The sequence below is a fragment of the Geotrypetes seraphini genome, chromosome 5 (assembly GCF_902459505.1).
Source record: "Geotrypetes seraphini chromosome 5, aGeoSer1.1, whole genome shotgun sequence".
NCBI classification, from domain to species: Eukaryota; Metazoa; Chordata; class Amphibia; order Gymnophiona; family Dermophiidae; genus Geotrypetes; species Geotrypetes seraphini.
Window position 1 is genome coordinate 249,806,564 of NC_047088.1, and position 27,322 is coordinate 249,833,885.

The 27,322-nt window shown below is 44.2% G+C and overlaps 1 protein-coding gene and 1 non-coding gene across 5 annotated transcripts in view; both read left to right on the forward strand.

The window, feature by feature from the left end:
* SEMA5B (semaphorin 5B) overlaps positions 1 to 27,322 on the forward strand; it is a 653,562-nt gene that overhangs the window by 231,041 nt on the left and 395,199 nt on the right. Inside the window, exon 3 of one of the 4 annotated variants that reach the window (XM_033946985.1) lies at positions 6,197 to 6,349. The exons of the other annotated variants lie outside the window; for them this stretch is intronic. The gene's annotated coding sequence lies outside the window, so the exon portion shown is untranslated. The remainder of the gene's footprint in view (positions 1 to 6,196; positions 6,350 to 27,322) is intronic. 4 annotated transcript variants of the gene reach the window in all.
* On the forward strand, positions 22,864 to 22,970 carry LOC117361682. Its single transcript, XR_004539717.1, has one exon. It is a non-coding gene; the product is annotated as a U6 spliceosomal RNA (small nuclear RNA).

Consider the following 27,322-nt stretch of genomic DNA (forward strand, 5'->3'; position numbering starts at 1 on the left):
CAGTTTGATTAATCTTAATATACCGCCCTACTGTTTGAAGTTAGTCATTATGTGTCTTACTAATCTATTTTGGTATCGTTTAGTATCCCTAACTTTTAAATTGTTTTTATGTAATTTTTATAATGTACATGGCTTAGAAACCGTATATGCTGGGAGGAGAGAAGCTGATATGCACGGACGGGGAGAGGGACCTTGGGGTGATAGTGTCCGAAGATCTAAAGGCGAAAAAACAGTGTGACAAGGCAGTGGCTGCTGCCAGAAGGATGCTGGGCTGTATAAAGAGAGGCGTAGTCAGTAGAAGGAAGAAGGTGTTGATGCCCCTGTACAGGTCATTGGTGAGGCCCCATTTGGAGTATTGTGTTCAGTTTTGGAGACCGTATCTGGCGAAAGACGTAAGAAGACTTGAGGCGGTCCAGAGGAGGGCGACGAAAATGATAGGAGGCTTGCGCCAGAAGACGTATGAAGAGAGACTGGAAGCCCTGAATATGTATACCCTAGAGGAAAGGAGAGACAGGGGAGATATGATTCAGACGTTCAAATACTTGAAGGGTATTAACGTAGAACAAATCTTTTCCAGAGAAAGGAAAATGGTAAAACCAGAGGACATAATTTGAGGTTGAGGGGTGGTAGATTCAGGGGCAATGTTAGGAAATTCTACTTTACAGAGAGGGTAGTGGATGCCTGGAATGCGCTCCCGAGAGAGGTGGTGGAGAGTAAAACTGTGACTGAGTTCAAAGAAGCGTGGGATGAACACAGAAGATTTAGAATCAGAAAATAATATTAAATATTGAACTAGGCCAGTTACTGGGCAGACTTGCATAGTCTGTGTCTGTGTATGGCCGTTTGGTGGAGGATGGGCAGGGGAGGGCTTCAATGGCTGGGAGGGTGTAAATGGGCTGGAGTAAGTCTTAACAGAGATTTTGGCAGTTGGAACCCAAGCACAGTACCGGGTAAAGCTTTGGATTCTTGCCCAGAAATAGCTAAGAAGAAAAATTTAAAAAAAATAAAATAAAAAAAATTTAAATTGAATCAGGTTGGGCAGACTGGATGGACCATTCGGGTCTTTATCTGCTGTCATCTACTATGTTACTATGTTAATAAACTTGAAACTTAATAATAGTAAAGTTGATATGTTTGTACTACTGTATATGGTATTTTTGTATTACAAAGAAGTTGTGTAATAAAACTGTTAAAAATCTTCTCTGGAAATCCAGGAACGTGTTCCACATTGTTTTGCTTTGGAACATTTTTGTTGAGATTGTGGAACTTTGGACCATTCCTGAGGAGGTTTGGACCGTCTTTTGACATAGGCCACTCCAAAGGTACCCTTTGTCTATGTACGGGTCTACATCAGATAGAGTGATACACAATGATAGGACTGGGCTGTTTGCAATAGAGAATGACACGGTGACAAAATTCATCACCGTTCCCGTCCCCGCGGATAACCACGGTAAACCATCTTCATGTCATTCTTTAAGGAGAGAGGGAAGAATCAGAGTATGAATGGCCACAACCACTGACCCGCAAGCTTTGCTTTGAAGAATGCTGGTGTAGAAGGACTGAGGCTGAAATAGACACTAAAAAATGACATGAGATTATTTCCCGCGGTTATCCACGGGGACGGGAACGGTGATGAATTTTGTCACCTTGTCATTCTCTAGTTTGCAACAACATGAGAAATGTCAACAACATATACCTTGTTATGAACAAACAAAAAGCAAGTAGGAAAAAAAAATCTTGTTTTTGTTATTGATAACAGTGCACACTTTTTTAAAGAATGCACAGTATTTGCAAAGAAGGCACATTCTGGTAATGCATCCATTTGAACCATTGCTTGAACCACTGTGAGTATGCAAATAGTGTATACATTCTTTCCGGACAAATGCGCTCTCTTTGCAAATACTATGAGGCTCACAATATGTATGCATGTAATTTTGTAAACCGCATAGTTTTTATGCGGTATATAAATTTTAAATTAAATAAATAAATAAATAATAATTTTTAAAAAACATTCAAAAAGTGGCCTAAATTGGTACTTGGATGATCAAAGAGGTAGATCGTCCAAGAACCGATAATCAAAGATAATAATAATAATAATAACAGCTTATATACCGCAATACCATGAAGTTCTATGCGGTTTACAAAAGATTAAGCAAAGGTACAAATTGACTGACTTCAAGAGGGGAAGAAGAAAGAGAAGTAATTAGACAGGAAATTCATTGTTGAGGAGAAAAGTGATCAAAAGGACAGTAAGTAGGTCGCTATTGAGAGGAAAGAGATAAGTGGATCAGTTGTCAAGATGTTTTAGGAACAGGTGTGTTTTTAGACGTTTCCTAAATTCCTCATAAGTAGAGGGTGAAAGTAATTGTTCTAGGTCTTTACCCCGTGATGCTGCTTGGTGTGAGATAAGGAATTCATGGTGTTTTTTCAGTTTGCAACCTCTCACTGGGGGGGAAACCAGCTTAGGCCTTTACCCTGCCTCAGAACGCCTAGAGCGAAAAGAGGTGTTTATAGAGGAGGGGAAAGGGTGGGAGGTGGGCCGACCTAGACTTAGTCATACTGTATAACCCACCCGAACTCCCGAATGGCCCCTCCACTACCCGGCCCCCCTAACCCCGAACAACCCCCATGTTACCTTAATGTTGGTCAGATGGACGGTTCCCTAGTCTGTCCGTCTGGCAGGCCCGCCATCCTCGGAATGGCGGGCCTAGGGCCTGATTGGCCGATGGGCCTAAGGCTCCACCCATAGGAGGGGCCTTAGGCACTGGGGCCAACCGGAATTGGGCCAGTTGCCTAAGGCCTCTCCTATGTGGTGGGGGGTGCGCCAGTTACAGGATTCTGTAACTGGTGTTGTTTTTTTGACAGACACTGGTTACAGAATCCTGCTTTTAGGTGAAGTACTGGCCCCTCCTTCGCCTAAAAGGTCTGGATTTGGGCGTTTGGGACTTGGACGATTTTTTTGGTCGGGAATGTGGTGTAGGGATAGATGTAGTGGCAGTCTGGGCGAGTAGATTGCTGAATGTGCAAGTAGGCCATTCTCAAAAACAACCTCAATTTGGATTTTTTTTTTTTTTTTAGAATGGACATTTCCCTTCTGCCAACTTCAGCGTCTACTGACTTAGGCCAAAAGGGGACTTAGACGTTTTTTTTTTTTGTTTGTTTTTTTATTACGTCCCTCCACGTTCTTTAAACAAATATAAATAAATAAAGTGAACATTCCTGGAAATGACACCAAATGAAAACTTTTCTGGCTGTCCATTTCCACTTATTGATTTATTTACTAAATGGTAAGTATCTGCCCTGTGGTAAATGCAGGGCAACTCAGGGCATTTCCCCTCCCACACACACATTGATTTCGGAATCTTGCTACTTTTGGGAATTCTAGAATTTTGCTGCTATTTGGGTTTCTGCCAGGCACTTGTGGCCTGCATTGGCTACTGTTAGAAACAGGATAGTGGGCTAGTTGGACTGTTGGCTATTCTTATGTCTACGCTCGCAGCTGAAAATTTACCTAAGTCTGACCAGGCAAAATTAGTTTGATCAGACTTGGGATAGTCACTCCTGTGATTGCTGGTGTACAGTCAAATGAAAATATTGAAAATCCACATGGACTGGTTAAATGAAAAAAACATGCCCCAGAACTAGGGTTACTATTGAAGAATTGTTGGAACGCCATACTTCACACCAAAATGGAGAAAACAGATCTCAATAACTTTGGCTCCCAGACCCACTAAGTGTCCGTTGGAGCCCGTATCATCATAGGTCTGTAATAAAATTCCACTTAATCATGAATAATAAACTTTCAATCGCGGTAACTTTTCAATTTTTGAAAGCAATTGCGATGTATGTGGTACACATCTGAATGGAGTATTGATTGGTTCTCCCTTGACTTAGCCACTATGAAGGAGCAAAACAGGAGGACCTCTGTTGGGAATACACTGGGGGACGCGTTCCAGTTTAAGGAGATGAACAATTTTGGAACAGAGATTGAGACATGGTGATGCTTGAGAGGGTTCAGAGAAGAGCGACAAGAATGATAAAAGGTATGGAAAACCTCTCCCACGCAGAGAAGCGGAGACTCAGAGGAGACATGATAGAGACTTACAAGATCATGAAGGGCATAGAGAAGGTAGAAAGGAACAGATTCTTCAGCCTATTGGGAACTACAAGAACAAGGGGGCACTCGGAGAAATTGAAAGGGGACAGGTTTAGAACCAATGCTAGGAAATTTTTCTTCACTCAGAGGGTGGTGGACACCTGGAATGCGCTTCCGGAGGATGTGATAGGACAGAGACTACATTAAGGGGATTCAAAGAGGGATTGGACAAGTTCCTGAAGGATACGGGGATTGAGGGATATAGATAGAGGTAGAGATAGAGATAGGACCTTGAAAGGGTATAGATAGAAGAAAAATGGGGATTAAAGGGTTTTAGACAAAGGATCACTTACAGGTCATGGACCTGATGGGCCACTGCGGGAGCGGACTGCTGGGCGCGATGGACCCCTGGTCTGACCCAGCAGAGGCAACTTCTTATGTTCTTATGTTCTTACACCCTATAAGATGTCATGAGCATTGCAGCCACTAGGAGCACTTAAAGCTTTCCTTTGAATAACCATCACATCTAAGAAGTTTTATTGTTGGAGACTTTCAGGAAGAATATAAAATTGAAAAGTTACCAAGTTGTGAATGAAAGTTTATTATTCATGTTTCAGTGCAGTTTTTTGTTTTTTTTTATAGACCTATGAGGATATGGTCTCCAATGGACACTAAGTGGGTCTGGGAACCAAAGTTATTGAGATCTGTTTTTCTCCACTTTGTCTTTATGATTTGGCTCTTGGTTTTGAATGGTCCCCAACAATTCTTCAATAGCAGCACATTTGGATTTTGAATTGATGTTAAAGATTTAACGTCTGCATCTACACAAGTCAGAGTTTCCAGAACTAGGGTTACCATATGGTTCCAGGGAATGGAAGATGGATTGAAACATCTGGGTTTTACTTCTGTTGTGCTCCATGGAAGTAAAACCCAGATATCTCAATCGTCCTCTTCTTTTCTGGAATCATATGATAATCCTACACTGAACTATCTGTAGCCCTGTCCTTTTTATATATTTTAAGAAGATAACTCTGTCTGCCTTATTATTTAAAGTGCAGAAATAAAGCCAGATGGGCAATGATGAGGAGAGGGAACTTTAACCTGGTTAGATTCATCCAGCACAAAGCTCTTCCAAGATGGAGACTTTTAGGCCAGTCCTGGTTTTGAACTCGCATCCCAAAGCATTGTGGTATGTATAGTCCCTGATTCTACTCATTGAAATCAGTGCTGCAGGTTGGAGAATGACACGGTGACAAAATTCATCACCGTCCCCGTCCCCGCGGATAACCGCAGGAAACCATCTTCATGCCATTTTTTAAGGAGAGAGAGTATGAATGGGTACAACCACTGACTCTCAAGCTTTGCTTTGAAGAATTCTGGTGTAGAAGGACTGAGGTTGAAATAGACACTAAAAAATGACATGGGATTATTTCTCGCGGTTATCCGTGGGGATGGGAACGGTGATGAATTTTGTCACTGTGTCATTCTCTACTGCAGGTCGCATAATGAATCAGGATACAATTAGCAAAAAAAAAAATCCAGCACTGGCCTAAAATTTCCCTCCTGGAACTGAGATGAACAGAGCTCGGGCAGCCTGATGGAAATCACCAGTTTAGGAGCGAGTTTCAATTTCCTGGCGATGCTCAGCTCTAATAGCATGCAAATTCTATGCCTGCTGTTTGTGCTGAGTACCACGGTGAAAGGAGGAGGATCTGTGCCTTCCACTTGCGCACAAGAGCTAAGCATTAGGCAGAGTTGAAAGGGGATATATTCCGTACAAATATAAGGAAATTCTTCTTCACCCAGAGAGTGGTGGAAAACTGGAACGCTCTTCCGGAATCTGTTATGAGGAAAACACCCTCCAGGGTTTCAAGACAAAGTTGCACAAGTTCCTACTGAACTGGAATGTACGCGGGAGAGGCTGGACTCATTTAGAGGCCGCGTGAGCGGACTGCCGGGCAGGATGGACCACTGGTCTGAGCCAGCAGTGGCAATTCTTATGTTCTTAGCTCTTGTGCGCAGGCCCAGTACAGTACAGGGCTGTTCTCATTGAGCATTTTTGGCTGCAGCAAGTTCAGAAGTCTTTTGTTTTTTTTTTAGTTTCACAATGTGATTTGGACGCAGCTGTGTGCGAGTGTCCCACGCCTTTGGTCAGAATGCGGGACACTCCACGCATAAAACGTGCACACACAGTTTCTATTCAAGCAAAATTCAAGCTGACAGCACCTACCAAAAAATTTTGACCACTGAAAGGTAGGTGCTTTTGTGTTATGCATTACTCGGAATGCTCATTTTAATACTTGCGAGCTCCTTGTGATGCATTTGCATAGGAAGCTCCGTGGTTGCTACCACGCTCAGTAAAAGCCCCCTAGAACCCTTATTGTGCGTCGGAGGCTGAGCTACAATCAGTCTTACTTGAATGGAAAATACGTGACCGTCAGTAGTGTAGCGAGGGTAGGAGGAGCCTGGGGCAGCTGCGCTTACACGCCCCTCCTCCTCTTCACCTCCCCATTCCCGCACCTTCTGTGCCGACCCCCTGAGCCCTCCTCTCCTCATTCCTTACGCACCATACTCGTGTCCTCTCTTCCCATCCCCGAACCTCTTAAAATTTTCGCCAGCGCGAGCAGCTTCTCCAGCCTTCTGCTTGTGCCGGATTTCCCTCTGATGTCACGTCCTGGCCCCACAACCCGGAAGTGATTTCAGAGGGAGCCAGCAGGCTAGAAGTAGTTGCTTGTGCTGGTGAAGATTTTAAATAGGTCCAGGGGGGGTCAGGGAAGTGAGGGCGCGAGTGTGGCATGGAGGGGGGGCGGAGAGATGCCGGTCCACTCCCCCCATTCCTATGCTACTGGTGACAGTTTCTCTGTGTCCCCAAGAACCCATTTAGCTTTGGGATGTTTTCTGTTTAACCCTTTAATTGGCAGACGGTGAAAATGGCTGCTTTACATAACTTGCTGTTGAACGAGAGAAACCGTGCCAAGTAACAGGCATTTGGAGATGCAGATCTCCCTTAAGAGCCGTAGACTTCTGAGCAACAATGCCAAATAAAGGGTTAAGAAAGAGAAACTTCCCTTGTATATAACATCCCATAGGAGGTTTTTGGCCATCGGGAGCATTTAAAAAGTGCATAAAACAGCTCCTGTGACATAATTTTTAATAGCAATTTCTGCATAACTCCTAGCGCCTTGAGACTCAGTCAGATTAATGATTTAATCGGGAAAAAAAAATCATAGTAAATCTTTCTAGCATTTGGAAGAGAATTCACTTTTAAACTTGGCAAGAGAATTTACTTAAAAAAAAGCACTGATTTGCACCAAAGAGGTCCTGCAATGTTTGTGTCTTAACGACCTTGACAGTGGAACTGACTTCATGGCTGGAGTGTCCCTACTGAATCTATGTGGAAGGCTACTGGTCTTCGTCATAAGACGTATGGGGACACACTCAAAGATCTCAATATGTATACTTTGGAGGAAAGGCGGGAGAGGGGAGATATGATAGAGATGTTTAAATTAAATAAGTATAAATAATGTTACCAGCTAGTGGTAAAAGGCGTGACCGAAAGAGAACTATTAAACTAAAGATTGTGGAGAAAAAGCCTCAACACTAGAAATTTTGACAGCAATTAGATCTGATTATAAGCTGGTCAACCTTTACTTCTTATTGGCATAAAAACCTCCACAAGTTAATGAAAGTTGCTCTCAAATCGGGCAACAGCCCACCACTGTGCAGAGGGCAAAAGAGGGGAAGTGTTTCTACTGAGCTGTACGACATGGAGTTATGTGTGCGCCATCCACGTCGGTCCGCTGTAATCCTACAAGAGCCTTGTCTCGCCGTGACTGGCTGCCTCAGGGATGCCAACAGAAGCTCTCCATACAGCCGTGCACTAACGGCGTCAGATGAAACCCACGTATATAGCAGGAAATAGGAACCAACTTCCGGAGGCCCGGGTAATGTTTAAACTAGGCTGTTTCTGTTACAACGCTGTTTATGGTACAGCTCCTTACTCCTTACTTAGTCAATAGATTTTCTTTAGCATTATACAGACATAGGGGGTCCTTTTATCAAGCCGCACTAGCGAGGTTAGCGCATTGGACCCCCACAGCAAGCAAAATAACTAACGCCTGGTCAATGGAGGCATTAGCGACTAGTACGGCAGGCAGTTTAACGTGTGGTATTCCATGCTTTAAACCCCCACCGCGCCTTGATAAAAAGACCCCCATAGTAGAAGAACTCATCCTTTGTTTAATTTTCCATCTGTCCAGGGTTGTAGGAGTAAGAAATTTCTGAATCATACTTTGGCATCTCAGGCAGCTCTTCATGACAACGAATTCCGAATACTGTTGCTTACTGCCCATTCTTATGGACACTTCAGAAAACAATTGAAGAACCATCTTTTTTCTAAATATTTGACTGCTTAATGAATTATCTTATTCTATGTAACATGTTTACTTTTTTATAACTTTTTGTAAACCGCGTTGAACTTTTGGTTACGCGGTCAATAAGCACAATGTTATGTTATGATCAGAGAGCTCACACGATATGGACGTCTGAAGGAAACCAATCAAAATGAACATAAATACTTTCAAAAAAACTTTCACAAAGTCCGTCATCAAAAAACTCATAAAAAATTCATCCCAAATATGCACACCATTCAATCCGCAGATTAAGGCCATAAAGTGTTTAAAAAGAAAATCCAGCGTTGTTCCTGTTCTTTTTAAACACCTTACCACTACCTCGAAAAAGATTGAGAGCCACTGCAATAGGGAGAGAAGGAGATAGTGGATGCTGCGGATGGGCAGACTGGAAGGGCCATTTGGCCTTTATCTACCGGTATATGATACAGATTGAAATGGTGCAGTACTTAACAGATACAAGAACAGAGATACTCTCAAAAGAAAAAAGATGTCCATGTTGGTCATTTGCTTGATTTGAGAAGGTTATTGGGACTCCCAAGGTATGGCATAAAACATTTTCTCTCTCATTTAACATCATTAGTTTTTTGTGTTTTTTTTGAAAATATTTTTATTAAAGGATCAGTGGGTTTGATATTAAAAATTGGACTTTGCATGGGAGCTCTTTTGCTGTTGATTTGACTATTTTCTTGCTGTAACATCATTAGTTTTAACATCTTTGTAAATGAGAGATCTGATGAATAATTTGCAAAGTAGAATAACTGCTCTGGGTATGCAATTTATTGTCATCAGATGTGGAACATTTTCCAGCCTAAAGAGGGGGGGAGAGGATAATATGCTGAATGAAAATACAGAAAAGGGGGAAGGATTTCTCTGCGCAGAAGTTAGAAGAAGAAAAAAAAAATGCCGATATGCTGTGGGGTGGCAAAACCAACTGATGCACCAAGAAGAGAATTTTCATGTGCCAACTCCAGTTGCATTTTTGCCTTTAATGCTGGGTTGCTTTCCGCTTAGCCCAAATGCTCATGACTGTTTAAAGCAGTGGTCTCAAACTCACGGCCCGGGGGCCACATGCGGCCCACCAGGTACTATTTTGAGGCCTTCGGTATGTTTATAATAATCACAAAAGTAAACTAAAACAGTTTCTTGATCACATGTCTCTTTAGCTATAAATTACAATATTATTATTACGACTTAGCCAAAAGGAAAGATTTATCAACTATAAAAAGTTTGACCTCATGCAAAATTGTCATTTCTTTAATAAGACATTAACTATTTTTTCTGTGGCCCTCCAAATACCTACAAATCGAAAATGTGGCCCTGCAAAGGGTTTGAGTTTGAGACCACTGGTTTAAAGATAGTTTGCTTGCTTCAGAATTTAGGGCAACTCATGTCTCCTGAAACTGGAGTGTCTCTCATCCACTAAAATACCAGTCTTGGAGGCAAGATGGCAGCGGCATGAAAACTGTGAGAGCCGGAGCTCTGTCTTTTCTTGTATTTTCCGCTTACCGGATTTACTTACCGATATACCCCACAGCAAATGCAACGGCATTCTTCGGGCAGACCCCTTCAGGCCCGGGCAATTGCAGATGGACCGGTTTCTCACAAGCTCACCAGTCACCAGTCAGCGTCGGAACCTTGGGATTCGAGACATCTTTGTCCCCCCCCAGGAGCTAGACTACCTCCGAATCCAGCGCAGGACTGTGAGGAACGTGAGATAGCCGGGACCTCGAGTAGCTCGATGCTATCGCGCGGAGGGGGAGACCACACAGCCCAGGACACCGAGTCAACATCCTATTCAAGAGCGGAGACGACCGACTCCTCAAGAGTGACTTTGAAGGTGCTTCAGAGGCTCGAATCTGCTCTTACAAAATCTGCTGACGATACCGCTAAGGTAGCGAGTAAACTTGATGATTTGTCTAACTTAGTACAAAATATTCAGTTAGAAACATCTACGAAATTTGATCAAATAAATAAAGAAATATCTTCATTACAAGCTCTTTCTGCCAATATGGTTAAGGATAGACTTTTCATACAAAATGAAATCGAGCAATTGGAAAATTTCCAATAGAAGATTAAATTTGCGGCTACTAAATTTCCCTAAATTTGCTTTGTCTACACCTACTGAAGTTTTCATGAGATACCTAATGGAAAGCCTTAAAATTCCCTCGGAACCCTCATGTTGGTCTTTAAAATCAAATCTTCCCGTCAACCATCTTTCCTCGACAAACTTCTTATCCCTCTTCGCCCTTCTCGGACCCTCAGATCAGCTGATCAGAATCTACTATCCGTCCCTTCAATTAAGGAATTCTTTTATACCAGGAAAACCAACTTCTCTGTAGTCGCTCCAACTTTATGGAATGCTCTACCATCTCAACTTCGCCATGAAAAAATAATCGATAAATTCAAGACAAACCTAAAACCATTTCTATTTCAAGATGCATTTCATTGCTCCTGAAGCCCTCATCATTAAGTCCATCCCTAATGTTTCACCCCCTTTCCTTCCAACTCTTTTTTTTTTTTTTCTTTCATTCATTCTTTCATTCACCACTAATAATGTACTATTTTTATTTTTAAGTTTAATAAATTTACAATATCAAATGATATCAAAGAAAAAGGTTTCTTATACATAGTTACAACACTTCTACAACAACAATAACAAACAATCCTTTTAAAGCCCACAATATTGGGGAGATACATTTGCATCTTATAAACATAATTTTAAGGAAAACAAAGAAATGGGTTGAATTCAAATGAATCCTAATCATTCCCTACTATATAGGACTGACCTATACAATCTTAGTCCTCGACAAATGATCTTTAGAACTGTTATTCACTAACTCTGAACTTTGTTTATGCCACTTGATCTGTAATACCTTTTAATCATTGTAAACCGCATAGAACTTCACGGTCCTGCGGTATATAAACTGTTGTTATTATTATTATTTAGGCCTCTGCTGAGATCAGCATCTTATAGAAAACCAGGCCCCATATATGGAAAAACTGCCTATAGCCTCCCGTTTTCTGCCAGCCCCAGCTCTAGCCCTGGTCCCAATCAATAACTTCTTTATGTGAGCTGCCCTCCATCCAGTTTTCAGGCAGACACCTAAAGCACTGTTTTAAGTATATTTTTTTAAAAAAATTTGTTTTCTGTTCTTTTCTTTTTTCTTTGTGGTCATGTCCTCTGTTTTCTTACTGCTTTTTATAAATTAAAATTAGGAATTTGCATATGAAATTAGAGGTCTTGATATTGAAAGAGGCCACCTACAGAAAGTTAAGTGTCAGTGCTTAACTTTTTATAAATATACTGTATATAGGGAAAATACTTAAAAGTAATGTGTATTACTATTGAATATTCAACGCTTTGGGTGAAACTCTTCATTAAAAGGTGGTTAATAAAAAAAAATAATAATAAAATTATATATATTATATATATATGGCTCCTTTTACGAAGGCGCGTTAGCGGGTTTAATAAGCGTGACTTTTCATCACGTGCTAACCCCTGTGCTAGCTGAAAAACTACCACCTGCTTAAAAGGAGGTGGTAGCGGCTAGTGCGTCCGGCGGTTTAGCGCGCGGAATTACGCGCACTAAACTGCTAATGCGCCTTCGTAAAAGGAGCCCTTTAGTTGCACTTTTTCAAATAGTACCATCAAATATGTGCATTAAATCAGTGCTCTTAAATCACCGGTGCATGGACCAGTGCCGGTCCACAGAAATTTCCTGCCGGTCCACAGGGCCAGCACGTGCATCAGGCCCAAAACAGTGTTCTTCAACCGCCGGTCCACGGTGCGACTGATGCGGCGTTATCTTCGAGCCAGCTCCCTCTTCCTAACTGATTCAGTGCACAAAGCCACGGGCAGTGGCTCCTGCGGGCATCCTGCGCCTGAACCGGAAGCCTTCTCTCTGACGTTGCAACGTCGGAGGGAAAGCGTCCAGATGAGGCACGGGACGTGCAAGGTGCAATTAGTACTATTATGGGGGCGGGGTCTAGGGTGGAGATTGGGTAGAGATAGGCGGGGTCTGGCCCACGACTTAGCCCAGTATTCTTTAACCGCCAGTCCACAGAATAATTCTTTTATTTCTGCCCGTCCATAGGTGTAAAAAGGTTGAAAAACACTGCTTTAAATGACAACCACATCACTGTTCCTAGGCCTAAATTAGGCCTGCTTTTTTCTCAGCCTAAATTATGGGTATGAACTATATGCAGAGCAGCTGAATTTTGCCCCTCTGTAACTCTTGTGCTGGCCCCAGGCGAGCTGCCTCGACCCGGGATAAATATCAGGCCCAGATTTCTTGCAGCCTTTCAACCTGTCCTAAAGTGGAGCATGATTATAATAATATTGTACCCAGCCTGTGCAAAGGGCCAGGCCCTGCTTCTGAGTGGCTGTTTCACATATGGCCCTGCTTTTCAAGCACCATTTTCAGCCCCTACTGTCTTATGCAAACGAAGGCACAGGGCCCTGCATCCCTTTGCATGTCCATATCCGTGCCTGTGCATTTGGGATACAGAGCCTTGTATATAATTTGCATGAGAAAATAACGATTATAATGGAACACCATGAGTCCAGTTCTCTCCCTGACAATATGGTAACTCGTTGCTGGAATTAACAAGGAACTGCTGCTCCTAAAGACTTTTTCTGAATGTAGTACGCTTAGGCAAGGACCTTGAAGTGACATTTAACAAAAAAAAAAGCAACTTCTCTCATCTCTAGAAATCCATGTTGGTGCATTTTAGTGAAGATAACTTTTGGGTGGGCCTAGCTGAAATTCTGCTTTAAATTGAAGGGCTGTAGGTAGGGTTGCTAGATTTTCCAGTTGGAAAATCCGGACTCTAGAAATGCCCCCACGCCCACCTAGTTCTGCCCATCTCCGCCCTGTAAATTCCCTAATCCCGCCTTAGTCCCATCCCCCGCTGCCTGCTCGTGTCAGGGAGGGAGGAAGTCTGCACATGCGTGGATTTCCTCCCTGCCTGACACGATTTCAGGAAGCTTTTCAAAACCCAGACAAAGCCCTGGGTTTTGAAATGCCCTCTGGACCCCCGGACATGCAGGGCAGGATTAACCAATAGGCCAAGTAGGCACGTGCCTAGGGCCCGAAATGGTCAGGGAGGCCCGATGAAGGAGGGCATCAACATTGTTTTTTCCAAACGGCGATGGGCCTCTCCAGCATCGATCGGCAACGCGGGCCCCCCCCTCGATCGGCAATGCGCCCCCCCCCCCCCAAAATGATGGAAAGTAAGACAAGCAAGTAACGCGGGTAAGAGAGGCAACGGGAACTGTAATTGTGCAAGCGGTGCTGCTTGCCCAAAGCTTCCCTCTGACGCAGCTTCCTGTTTCCATCTGGATGCATGGTGGGGTGGGGCGGGGCAGTGGGCCCAGTGTACTTGTGTGCCTAGGGGCCCTCGATCAATTAATCCTGCCCTGCAGACATGTCCTCAAAAGGAGGATATGTCCAAGGAAATCCAGACGTCTGGATTAGGAATTCATCTGCAAATTCCTAATTCCTAGCTTTGTGTCTACCATCAAATTCAAACATAAATTGGCTTTGAGGCAAGATAAACTGCTTGACCTTAACGAGGATGGCCCAGGACAAAAGGAACGACCATATAACTGTTACCAGCTCCAACAGTGTTCTCTCACCTAGTGCAGGGGTAGGCAATGCCGATCCTCGAGAGCCGGAGCCAGGTCAGGTTTTCAGGATATCCACAATAAATATGCACCAGACAGATTTGCATCTCAAGGAGGCAGTGCATGCAAATCCATCTCATGCATATTCATTGGGGATATCCTGAAAACCTGACCTGGCTCCGGCTCTCGAGGACCGGAATTGCCTTCCCCTGACCTAGTGCAAAGAGGTACAAACATTTCACCGTGGCTTAATTCGGGCCGAAAGAATTCTATTTCTGATCAGCCAGAAAAGTGGCCCTTTTTAAAAAATGGAAAACCAGCACGTAAGAGCTAGGGTTAATTAGAGACGATTCAAAACTGTCTCTATAGTATCTTTACAAATACGGCCTTTTCTTAGGCAGTGTTTCAATTTTTGTTGAACAGTCCAAATTAGGTTGCAAGGGACAGCTGATGCACCGCATTTGTTGATGCCCTCTGAGAACGGCTGCAATAGCAGGGCAGCAGTCTGGGTTCTCTAATTACCGTCTGAAAAAAATAATGACCTAGGTAGACAGGGTCAGGAGTAAGTTATATTGTATATGAGGGGAATGCTATTTTTCACATCTCTGAAATGGCTAGAGATACCAACATCATGTGCCCCCTGCACCTCATTTAGATCAAGAATGAAAATGTACGCTAATCTCTAAAATTGCTTTTTAATTTGATCATGAGAGGAAGGACCAGGGCTGCGCAGAAAGCTCGCACAGACAGCAGAGCGAGGTTAGCCTAATGGTCTGTCCACAATTTTCTGGGTGCACAATAGAGAAAAGGGTTTTGCGCAGATGCTAACCCTGGGCGAAAACTTGGGCTAGACACAGTACACAGCAATGGTAATGAGACTGTTGACTATTTTCCCCTGACGCGCAGAACTGCGCAGGTGCGTGAACGTTTGACGGCTTAGGGCTAGATTCACTAAGCAAACTGATCCTGTACCGATTGGTTTGCGGCCCGATTTTACTCAGGCCCGATTCACTTACCTCTCTGCCGACCATCCTCAGATCCGCGTATGCAAATGAGGGGAACGGCATTGCAAAGTAGGCAGGGATGCGATTCACTAACCGAAACCCTGCAACACCGACTGGGCTGGCCGATCACAAACAAGTGACTGCTGGGGACCAGTCGCTCAAGCCCTTTCCGACTGCCCTGCCTTCTGCCGCCCTGCTCTCCTGCCTGCCCCAAATCTCCTGCTCTCTCCTGCCGCCCCAACTCACCCTGAATCTTCATGCCTGCCGCCCCAACTCGCTCCGAATCTCTCCTGCCCTTCCCGCAGTGCAAGCCCGTGGTTTTAACCTGTGGATTTAAAGTGGGTTAAAACCACGGGCTCGCAAAAAAAGTTTTAAAACCGGTTTAAATAAAATTAAAAAAGGACGCTGCTCTTAAGCATGCGCAGACCATTTACAGATGGTCTGCACAGGCGTCGGGATCGATAGAGAGCGGCCCTAACAGTCGGATGGGGGCGTGATTCCGATTGCTCCTCATTTGCACGAGGGCGATTCGTGAATCTAGCCCTTAGTTTGTTTTTCTGCAGAAGCATTTGCTCCTTTTTTCTTTCCAGAGAGCATCTGTCTATTTATTTGGTCAGTTTTATATCCCTTCCTCCCTAACGAGCTAAGAGCGGGTGACGAGGTTGCCATACATAATGCATGGACAAACAGATTATAAATTTACACGCGTGCAGTGACGTTAGACATACAGAGAGTCAGGTTTAGCATACGATTTGGTCATCTGGCCTCCGCAGAGAGCGGGAGTAATAGCTCCGGCTACGAGCAGTTGCGCCCAGCACTACATGGGGAAGGGGTAAAACATGGACCTCACGGATCTAAACCCTCACATCCTTAAAAATCAGAGGACCGTGCGGCTTGTAGTTAATTCCTGGCTCTGACAGACCTCGGTGACAATTTAGCGCTGACGGATCCGTCTCAGCATAGGGAGGGAAAAGTATTAGGATCCGTCAGCGCTAAAATGTCACTGAGGTCTGCCGGAGCCAGAGACTAGTGCTGGAGCAGCTCTAAAATGAATCCTTTAAACTGGTTTCCTGCAGCCCCAGTAAATTTAAAAATCTGAGGTCCGCGGCTCTGACAGACCTCGATGACATTGTAGTGCTGACGGATCCTAATACTTTTCCCTCCCTATGCTGAGACGGATCTGTCAGCACTAAATTGTCACCGAGGTCTGTCAGAGCCAGAAACTAACTACAAGCCGCACGGTCCTCAGATTTTTAAGGACGTGCGGGTTTAGATCCGCGAGGTCCGTAAGGTCCGCCTTTTACCCCTTCCCCACTACATGCGCTTAGTACAGAACCTTGTGCGCTCTCACTGATTAGTGCACAGGTCCTCTTTGCCCATAATTTGATTCCTGCATCAGCAAGCAAAACGTGAGCGTTACGCTTGCCTTAGAAGCCATGTGGTCAGGCACCGGTGCACAGCTCTAATGCAAGCTTTCTGCGTGGACTCTTTTTAGATCTTCAAGGTATTGGGATTCTGATGTCCGATATGCTAGAGATTAATAATAATAATTTTATATTTTATATACCGCCTATCCAAAAATGGTTCTAGGCGGTTTACAACAAATAAGCACTAGTCATACAGTGAAGAGTACAATTTAAGGAAAGTACAATTCTAAACAATGTACAGTAGTACCTTGGATTACAAGCATAATCCGTTCCAGGAGCATGCTTGTAATCCAAAATGCTCGTTTATCAAAGTGAGTTTCCCCATAGGAAATAATGGAAACTCGCTTTGATGCGTTTACCCCCCCCCCCACGAGAACCGGCATTGCTCCCCCCTGCGATCCGGCACCCTCCCCCCCGCATTCTGAATGTGAACTCTCAGGCCTTGAGCATGCTTAGATGCTCAAGGCCCAGCAGAAGAGGAGGCCGATCTTCGGGCACCGGCACCAAGCACAGAACATGCCGGTGCCGGTGCCCAGATGAGGGTAAGAAATGTCGGGGGGGGGGGGGGCGGATGGCGTCGGGGGGGTGTGTGCCAGATCGCGGGGGGACAGTGCCGGATTACGGGGGGGGGAGGGTGCCGGATTGCAGGGGGGTGCTCGTAAATCAAGCCATGCTCGGTTTCCGAGGCACCGATTTTGCAAATGTTTTGCTCGTCTTGCAAAACACTCGCAAACCGGTGCACTTGTAAACCGAGGTACCACTGTACAATAAATAAGAACTAATCCTACAGTGAAGAATATGATTTTTTTTAAAAGTACAATTTAAAAGAATGGTTCTGAGCGGTTTACAACAAATAAGAACCGAGCATATAGTAAAAATGCAATTTAAAAGGTAATACATTACATAACGGAAGCATAAAATTTTTAAATGAGAAAACCAGTTAGGATACAAATTTTTCAAATAGTTGGGACTTCAATCATTTTCTAAAATCAAGATAAGAAGAGGATCCTAACATAATTTTGCTGAACCAACCACTCAGTTTGGCAGCTTGAAAAGAGAGAGTTCTCTCCAGAAATCTTTTGTAACGACATAATTTAACAGAAGGAAATGTAAACAAACAGACTCTGCGTGGGACCCTTATTTGGGTGATTCAAAGAAAAATGGGAGACGAGGTATCCAGGTGACAAGCCCAAAATTGATTTGTACCAGATACAAGCAAACTTAAAACAAAACGCTGGCCTCAATCGGCAACCAGTGAAGTTTCAAATAATATGGTGTAATATTCTCCCATTTTTTTCAATCCAAAGATCAATCGAACTGCAGTGTTTTGAACCACTCTCAATTTTCTTAAAAGCACCTGCTTAGATAACATTACAATAGTCAAGAATGCTTAAAATGGATGACTGCGCTAACAGATGAAATGAAGCTTCATCAAAGTATTTCTTAAAGAGTGCGAAGTTTCCAGAGCACAGCAAAGCATTTCTTCAATAGTAGGGAGGGGGGAAATGCTGATGCACAAGGCAATGGAGGGGGAGGGAATGCTGATATGGCTACTGTACAGGAAAGTGGACAAGGGGAGATAAATGCTGCATAGGGGCCAGAAAGAGAGACAAATAGAAAGACAAATAATAGGAGGGAGGGAGACAGAAAGAAAAGAAGAAAGATACAAGGGCAGGGAGTGAGACAGAAAAAAAGAAAGACAGACATACATATATTCTAGCACCCGTTAATGTAACGGGCTTAAAGACTAGGTTCTTCAATAATAGATCAGTATGATGTTCGAAAGTGAGATGTTTATCTATAGTCACTCCCAATATTTTTATAGTATAGTCGAGGCCTGTGGTCTGATAGACCTTTACATCATACTCCATGTTGTGGTAGTGTGCACAAGGGTGGGCCTGGAACCAGGACAAACAACAGTCACACAGCAGATTAAGGTAACCCTAGTTAGCAGACATCTGGATTTACCTGGACATGGCCTCTTTTTAGAGGGCGTATCCGGACGGCTTTTCAAAACTCGGCACTTTGTCCGTGTTTTGAAGAGCAGATCGCATCTGCTCATGCGTGGATGCCTTCCTGACTGATGAGAACAGGCTAGGTGGCAGGTCTATGGGTCCAGATTTTACGTAAGTAACATCTGGTCACCCTAGGTTAAGGCGAACCAAATTGTGCTTATTTTGGAGCGTCAGGTAGGGGGTGCTGTTGGAACTCGCAGGTAGAGGAGAGAACGTAAATGAGTTCTTTCATGCATGATGTCCTTCTGTGGTGAGATAGATGACAGAAGCCTATGGGAGACTTTTACAGGTTGATTCCTACACCAACCAGTGCCGGAAAGAAAGTGAGGTCAGGCTAATGCGCTCAGGCACTGATATTTATGTACCCGTGTGAAGAATGGAAACTTCAAGAAGAAGAAAGTTCTAGAAGCTACGCCTGTCCAGGGTCCCCCAGGGAACAATGGAGGCTTGGACTAGGAGAGGGCTAGATAGGCATTTGGTTTATCCAATAGGGTGGTACATAATAGCCAGGGGAAGGTCTTACTAGAAAAAGATACTTTCTGTATAAAAACCCCCATGCTCTGGCAGAGTTTCTTTAGAGAGACTGCGCCATGCTTACAGATGCCAGCACTGTTGGTATGAGGTTTTTTTCTCTCCATTGTATATGTCCAAACTGATTTATTTCTGATTTGACAAATGCTGCTATAATACTTATTACTAGAAAAAAAAGGTATTTGCTTTGGAACATACAATGTAATGTTGTAGAGGTTTTTTTTATTTTTTTTAATCACATTGGATCGATCTCCGGTGAGGAAAAGTAAGCAGCCTTTCCCTTCAGTGGCCTCCTTCTGCATGGCCTCAAAATGCCGTTGGGCTCTGGTTAGCTTCCTAGCTGCCAGCAGCAGTGGCATAGTAAGTGGGGGGGATGAGGGGGTGGTCTGCCCCAGGCCCCATGTTGGTAGGGGTGCCAGCACCCCTCCTCCTCTCCGCCCTTCCACTTCTTCCCCTCACCCATGCCTCTGGTTCAACACCGCGAGCGACGACGTCAACGTGTTCCTCGCCACCGCGTCGGCTCTCCCCTTGACGTCACTTCCGGGTGCCTTGCTGAGGAAGAGCCGCTGGGATGGCGAGGAGCACGTGAAGTTGTTGCTCGTGACGGTGAACAACTGGAAGTAAGGGGGAGGGAAGGGGGTACGTGTGAAAGGAGAGGGGGATGGGGACGAGGGCGGGGGGAGGAACGCCTCTGTCCCAGGCGCCTCTCACCTTCGCTACACCACTGGTCAGCAGTCCCTCTAATCAGCCTGTGTCCAGCTGGGTCCAAGATGTCAAGTTGCAAGGTTCCAAGTCAAACTTGGCCAACCTGACTGTCACGGTCACAGCTCATATGTAGGTGGTGGAAGCCAACGCTGTTTCCCTCTGAGCCTTCAACTTTTATATGTCCTAGTTCCTGCTCTCCTGGTTCCACTTCTCCTGTGTCACGTCCCCCTTGGGCTGGATCATGGATCTTAAAGTGGTTCTCCAAGACAAAAAAAGGGGCAAGAGACTGTGGATTCCAATGATCTTGACAAGGCATTTATTTAATCCTTTGGGACAGTCAGGGAACTCTAAGTACTTTCTCTTCATCTTAATTAATCTTACTTATTGCATTTCTTCTGTTTCTACTGTAAACCGCTTAGAACCTCACGGTACAGCGGTATATAAGAAATAAATTATTATTATTATTATTAAAATCAGAAAAAAACAGAACAATCTCCACTTCATGGTCAATGTTTCGGCTTATCGAAGCCTTCCTCAGGGATCCTAATGGGATAAAATGATGAAGCATGAGGGATTGTGTGCTTCTGTTGATGACTGTGAATAAGTGACCATAAATGAGACCATGAGAGTGAACTCAGTGAGGAATTTATGTTGAAAATGGTGCACTAAAATTTGAGAAAATGTTGGAAAGTAGTGAAGTACCATGCCATGGGTAGTATACATTAGAGATAAATGGGTGCTCTCTTTTGTTTGTTCTTAAGCTTGTTCTGACATTGTGAAGGAGTGTCCTTAAGGGGAATTGTCAACATCCTATAGACGAGGGGTGCCCAAAAGGTCGATCGCGATCGACCAGTAGATCGCGAAGGCAATGCGAGTCGATTCTGGAGCCCATCCCGGGCTCCGTGATAGACTTGCATTGCCTTCGCATTCTACCTGCATCCCGATGCCGTAAATAGGATGCAGAAGATCCGGGCTGACCAGCCTTCCTCTCCCTGACGCCAATTCTAGCTGGCCCGGAACTTCCTCTCTGATGTCAGAATTGACATCGGTGAGAGGAAGGCTGGTCGGCCCGGCGCTTCTGTGTCGGGAAGCAGGAAGAGCTTGGTGTGGCGTGGCATGGGAGCCTGTTCCCCAATGGTTGTGGCAGGGGCTTGCGGGAGGGCAGGGCGAAAGAAAGAAAGGGGGCAGGCAGGGAGACAGAAAGAAAAAAGGGAAACAGAAAGAAAGGGGGAATAGGGAGAAAGAAAGAAAGGGGGCAGGGCGACAGAAAGACAGATAGAAAGAAAGAAGGGGGCAGGGACAAAGAAAGAAAGAGGAGGGGCAAGGAGAAAGGAAGAGAAAGATGGGGGAGGGAATGAGGTCTGGAGGAGAGGAAGCATACAGTAGGCTGAAAGAAGGGAAGAAATATTGGATGCACAGTCAGAAGAAGAAAGTGCAACCAGAGACTTATTAAATCACCAGACAGCAAAGGTAGGAAAAATGTGTCTGTTTTATTTTAAATTTAGTGATCAAAATGTGCCTGAATTTATAGCTGCTGTCTATATTTTGCACTATGGCCCCCTTTTACTAAACTGCGATAACGTTTTTTAGTGCAGGGAGCCTATGAGCATCGAGAGCAGCGCGGGGCATTCAGCGCAGCTCCCTGCGCTAAAAATTGCTATCATGGTTTAGTAAAAAGGGAGGGGGTATGTTTGTCTATTTTTGTATAGTTGTTACTGAGGTGACATTGCATAAAGTCATCTGCCTTGACCTCTTTGAAAAAAAAACAGAATATAAATGATAATTAACATTTTCTCTGCTTACAGTATGCTTTGTGGTTTTTTTTTTAAATTTTATTTTTGGTAGATCATTTTGACTTTGTCATTTTAAAAGTAGCTATAGACTATGGTGCAACCTCATCTGGAGTATTGCATTCAATTCTGATCTCCTTATCTCAAGAAAGATATGGTGGTGCTAGAAAAGGTTCAAAGAAGAGCGACCACGATGATAAAGGGGATGGAACTCCTCTCGTATGAGGAAAGACTAAAACGGTTAGGGCTTTTCAGCTTGGAAAAGAGACGGCTGAGGGGAGATATGATTGAAGTCTACAAAATCCTGAGTGGAGTAGAACGAGTACAAGTGGATCGATTTTTCACTCTGTCAAAAATTACAAAGACTAGGGGACACTCAATGAAGTTACATGAAAATACAGTGGAACCTTGGTTTACGAGCATAGTTCGTTCCAGAAGCATGCTCGTAAATCAAGTTACTCGTATATCAAAGCGAGTTTCCCCATAGGAATGAATGGAAACTCGCTTTGATTCGTTCCATCGGGGGGTGGGGGTGGGGGCGTTCGCGGGGGGTGGGGGGGGTTGCAGTGCCGGTTCGGGGGGTGCGATGCCATTTAGAGCGGGGGGGGAGGTGCTCGCATATCGGAACATGCTCGGTTTGCAAGGCAAAAGTTTGCTGAGTGTTTTGCTCGTCTTGCAAAACACTCGCAAACCGGGTTACTCGCAAACCGAGGTTCCACTGTACTTTTAAAACCAATAGGAGGAATTTTTTTTTCACTCAGAGAATAGTTAAGCTCTGGAACGCGTTGCCAGAGGATGTGGTTAGAGCGGATAGCGTAACTGGTTTTAAGAAAGGTTTGGACAAGTTCCTGGAGGAAAAGTCCATAGTCTGTTATTGAGAAATACATGGGGGAAGCTACTGCTTGCTCTGGATCGGTAGCATGAATGTTGCTACTTCTTGGGTTTTGGCCAGGTACTAGTGACCTGGATTGGCTACCATGAGAACGGGCTACTGGGCTTGATGGGCCATTGCTCTGATCCAGTAAGTCTATTCTTATGTTCTTATATACAAGAGCATTGCCAGCAATAGAAGATAGTTTCTAATGGTATTTTATAAAATCACCATCCCAGCCTTAGTTTATTACGAAAAAGTAAGATAATTTAGGTACTCGTGAAAACCCTAGCTAGGAATAAGATTCAACACAGAGGCAAATGGGATCGTAATTAGGGTCCAGGCAGAGATAGGTATCTGGCCTGGTGCTTTAAAATTACAAAGATGTGCTCGCTTCGGCAGCACATATACTAAAATTGGAACAATACAGAGAAGATTAGCATGGCCCCTGCGCAAGGATGACACGCAAATTCGTGAAGCGTTCCATATTTAAAAAAAAAAAAAAAAATTACAAAGATGGTTTTCCCTTCCATAAAAAACGTTTCACCATTTAATCTTAGCCCTGAATATGATATATCATGTGCTACTTTTTCCAATATGTTTTATGTCTCATGCAGGATGACTGTGTTTTCTCAGGAGAATATTCAAAAGGAAAATAAAGCGCTCACAATTTTTCAGGCATGACTAACCACAGGCCACCATTAATCATGTTTTACCTTTTTCTGGAATATTAAGTAACGCAAATGTTTCAGGTACGCTGTTTCTATTTGCATGCTCTTGTCTACTGGGCTCTAACCTCATAGTACACGCTGGATCATCATTTCATAGGACCTGGGGAGCTGCACTCAGCAGTCCAGGAGAAAAAAAAAGAAAAACCGTAACAATAAGCATTTTCTTTTGCATTCTATAGAAATAATCCAGTCTAGAAGTGCAGACAGGATTTGTTGCAGAAGGGAATATTTTTCCACAGATATGATTGAACCTTTAAAAAAAGAGAATGAATGCATTAGTAAAGAGCTTTACAAATCTGTTCCAGTGACCCTACAGGGAATCAGGTTTTATCTACAGTTAATATGTATGACATAAAGCAACATTGCACTTTTTTTTGTTTTTAATACATCTTTATTAAGTTTCAAATCTTAACCGTGCAGTGCATTAAATCTTAACATATGACAAATCAAGAAATGCACTTTAAAAATACAAATTTTCAAAAAACCAACCATTCTCCCCCCCCTTAATCAATCAAAAATATAAATGCATACAAAGTTCCAATAATCTGGTTATAATAAATAATAGTGCATTCCCACCTCCCTCCCTCCCCCCGGATGCTCTTAACAGGTATTCTCTATATACATAGTAACATAGTAACAGATAAAGACCCGAATGGTCCATCAAGTCTGCTCAACTTGATTCAATTTAAATTTTTTTAATTTTTTCTTCTTAGCTATTTCTGGTCAAGAATCCAAAGCTCTACCCGGTACTGTGCTTGGGTTTCTACTGCCGAAATCTCTGTTAAAACTTACTCCAGCCCATCTACACCCTCCCAGCCATTGAAGCCCTCCCCAGCCCATCCTCAACCAAATGGCCATATACAGACACAGACCGTGCATGTCTGCCCAGTACTGGCCTTAGTTCTTCAATATTTACTATTATTTTCTGATTCTAGATCCTCTGTGTTCATCCAACGCTTTTTTGAACTCAGTCACTGTTTTGCTCTCCACTACCTTTCTCGGGAGCACATTCCAGGTATCCACCACCCTCTCCGTAAAGTAGAATTTCCTAACCTTGCTCTTGAATCTACCACCCCTGAACCTCAAATTATGTCCTCTGGTTTTACGATTTTCCTTTCTCTGGAAAAGATTTTGTTCTACGTTAATACCTTTCAAGTATTTGAACGTCTGACTCGTATCTCCCCTGTCCCTCCTTTCCTCTAGGGTATACATATTCAGGGTTTCCAGTCTCTCCTCATACATCTTCTGGCACAAGCCTCCTATCATTTTCGTTGCCCTCCTCTTCAAGTCTTCTTACGTCCTTCGCCAGATACGGTCTCCAAAACTGAATCACCAATCAGGAGCTGCATGTCAAAGCAGCTCTTGATTGGTGAGGCCCGACTTTAGTACAGGAAGAGGCGGTTGGAGCATACAGCGAGTGATTTCCTTCACTCACCGGTGCTCCGGCTGCCCTCTCCTGCCTCTCTAGCTGTCCTCTCCTAGTAGGCGGTTGGAAAATACCGTGAACCACCGACCGCGAATTCGCGGGGGAACACTGTACCTATATGGCTCAAAAAAGAGGACAGATTGAGATATCTGTGTTCTTCTTCCATTGAAAGCAATTGAAGTAAAACCGGATGTCTCAATCCGTCCTCCTCTTTTTGGGTCAAAACAACATCCACACAAAAAAAGTGAGTTCTAAATACACAACCTAGGAAGGTGATGTCAGCGGGAGAGAGAATTGGGTTGCGAATAGCACGTTGAAATTCTTGTTGTTCATGGCAATGAATAACTAGAGGTATGAGGAAGGGAAGGGGGTGAATGTGTGGCTGGGGGGATGGAGGAAGAAGCGGGGGGAGGGGGAGGGTGGGATGAGGGAAGGGAAGCCATCACGCCGGGCGCCTCTCGCCCTCCCTATGCCACTGCCTTGAGGATACCCTCAATAAAAAGTAGACAAACCTTGATCAGCAGTGTCGTGGCCGTGCAAGGAAAGATATTTGGTGGCTCTCCTTCAGCTCCTTAGAAATGAATGAAGACCACCGACAGAAGGTTAGGTCAGCCTTTTTGTTCTCCTATCTTGATGCAGTTACTTAGTTGGTTAGCAGGCTGAAAATGGCAGCTAACCAGCTAAGTTTGTGCCCTGCCCATGGGCCCACCCATAACTTAGCTTTCAGCGCTATAGAAATGATAAACAATAGTAGTCACTGGCGTAAAAAGGGAGGGGGTGCTGTCTTTGAAAAGGGTATCCTCTGTCCTCCTCTCCACCCCCTTCCTTCCCCCCCCCCCTCCCTGTCACTTGTATATGCCCCTTCCCTTCCCTCGCACCTCTTTAATTTTTCCTGCAGTGAGCAACATTACGGACTTGCTGCCCGAGTCGGTGTCGCCTCTCTCTGACGCCACTTCCGGGCCCCAGTCCTAGGAAGTATCTTCAGTGGGATAGCCGACATGACACGGGCAGCAAGCTCATGCTGTTACGCTCGCCTGGAAAAAAGGGAAGCGGGGTGCAGGCACGAAGGAGGGGGTCGGGAAGGAGCGGGGAGTGGAGAAGAGGGCGGGAGAGGGGCGCTATTTACCCTCGCTGTGCCACTAGTAGTAGGGTACACCGTCCAAAGCGCGCCGTACTTTGGCACGCTGATAATCTCACAGTGACATTTGCACGTAGGACATAGGCACACCACTGCTTCCACCACTTTTAAGCCTTTCCGTTAGTGCTGTGAGGGGGGGTGTGGGGGGAATCCCTCCACTACATTTACAAGTCCTCGTGTTCCCGTTGGGTGGAGGAACCCCCCTCCAAGTATACTGAAAACTCCCATTTTCGCTGTTTGGGAGTTTTTAGTGTAATAGGGATGTCCGTCCCCCCCCCCCCCAATAGTAGCACGAGGCTTGTAAATGTAGTGGCGTGGTTTCTCCCCTTCCCCACACCCCCCCTCACAGCACTAACGAAAAGGCTTAAAAACTGCAGAAGCAGCAGCACACATATGCCCTGCACACAAATGTCGCCACGGGATTGTCGGCGCGCCAAAGTCTGGCTCACTTTTGACGGGTCACCGGTAGTAGTAGCATGATTAGGGGATGGCTGGTTAGAGGGAATATCCAGTGGCACTAGCAAGTACCACTAAATATCCCTGGATAGTCCCGGGCAATTTGAGTATCAGGTCCATTATATTTCGATAAACTGGATCTGCAATATATGCCAATTTATCTCGGGCACATTCATTCTAGATAAGCTCAAAGACTGAATGACTATGGGATTTCCAGGAGGGGTTAGAGAGATCTCAGTTTGCATTTCATAGTAACATAGTAGATGACGGCAGATAAAGACCCGAATGGTCCATCCAGTCTGCCCAACCTGATTCAATTTAAATTTTTAAATTTTCTTCTTATCTATTTCTGGGCAAGAATCCAAAGTTCTACCCGGTACTGTGCTTGGGTTCCAACTGCCGAAATCTCTGTTAAGACTTACTCCAGCCCATTTACACCCTCCCAGCCATTGAAGCCCTCCCCTGCCCATCCTCCACCAAACGGCCATACACAGACACAGACCGTACAAGTCTGCCCAGTACTGGCCTTAGTTCAATATTTAATATTATTTTCTGATTCTAGATCCTCTGTGTTCATCCCACGCTTCTTTGAACTCAGTCACCGTTTTGCTCTCCACCACCTCTCTCGGGAGCGCATTCCAGGCATCCACTACCCTCTCCGTAAAGTAGAATTTCCTAACATTGCCCCTGATTCTACCACCCCTCAACCTCGAATTACGTCCTCTGGTTTTACCATTTTACCTTTCTCTGGAAAAGATTTTGTTCTACGTTAATACCCTTCAAGTATTTCTGAATAAAATATCCAGTCTTCAAAAAACATCTCTTTCCCCCACTGTGTTTTGATTTGTTTTGTTTTGTCATATTCATATTGCACCTAAAGGGTTTTAGAGTTGATTCAGGAAAAGGCTTATGTATGTCTGCTTTTTTTTTTTTTTTGGTCAATAGTAGAGTTTATGTTACAAATTGCTAGGCTACATATTCAGGTAGAAGTTTGAAATCCATAAGACAAACTATTTTCTGTAGTTAACCATGTCAAAATTGTGTTGGCGTCCAACAATGTCTTGCTTTTCAACTTGGCTAGTGGAGTGTATCTC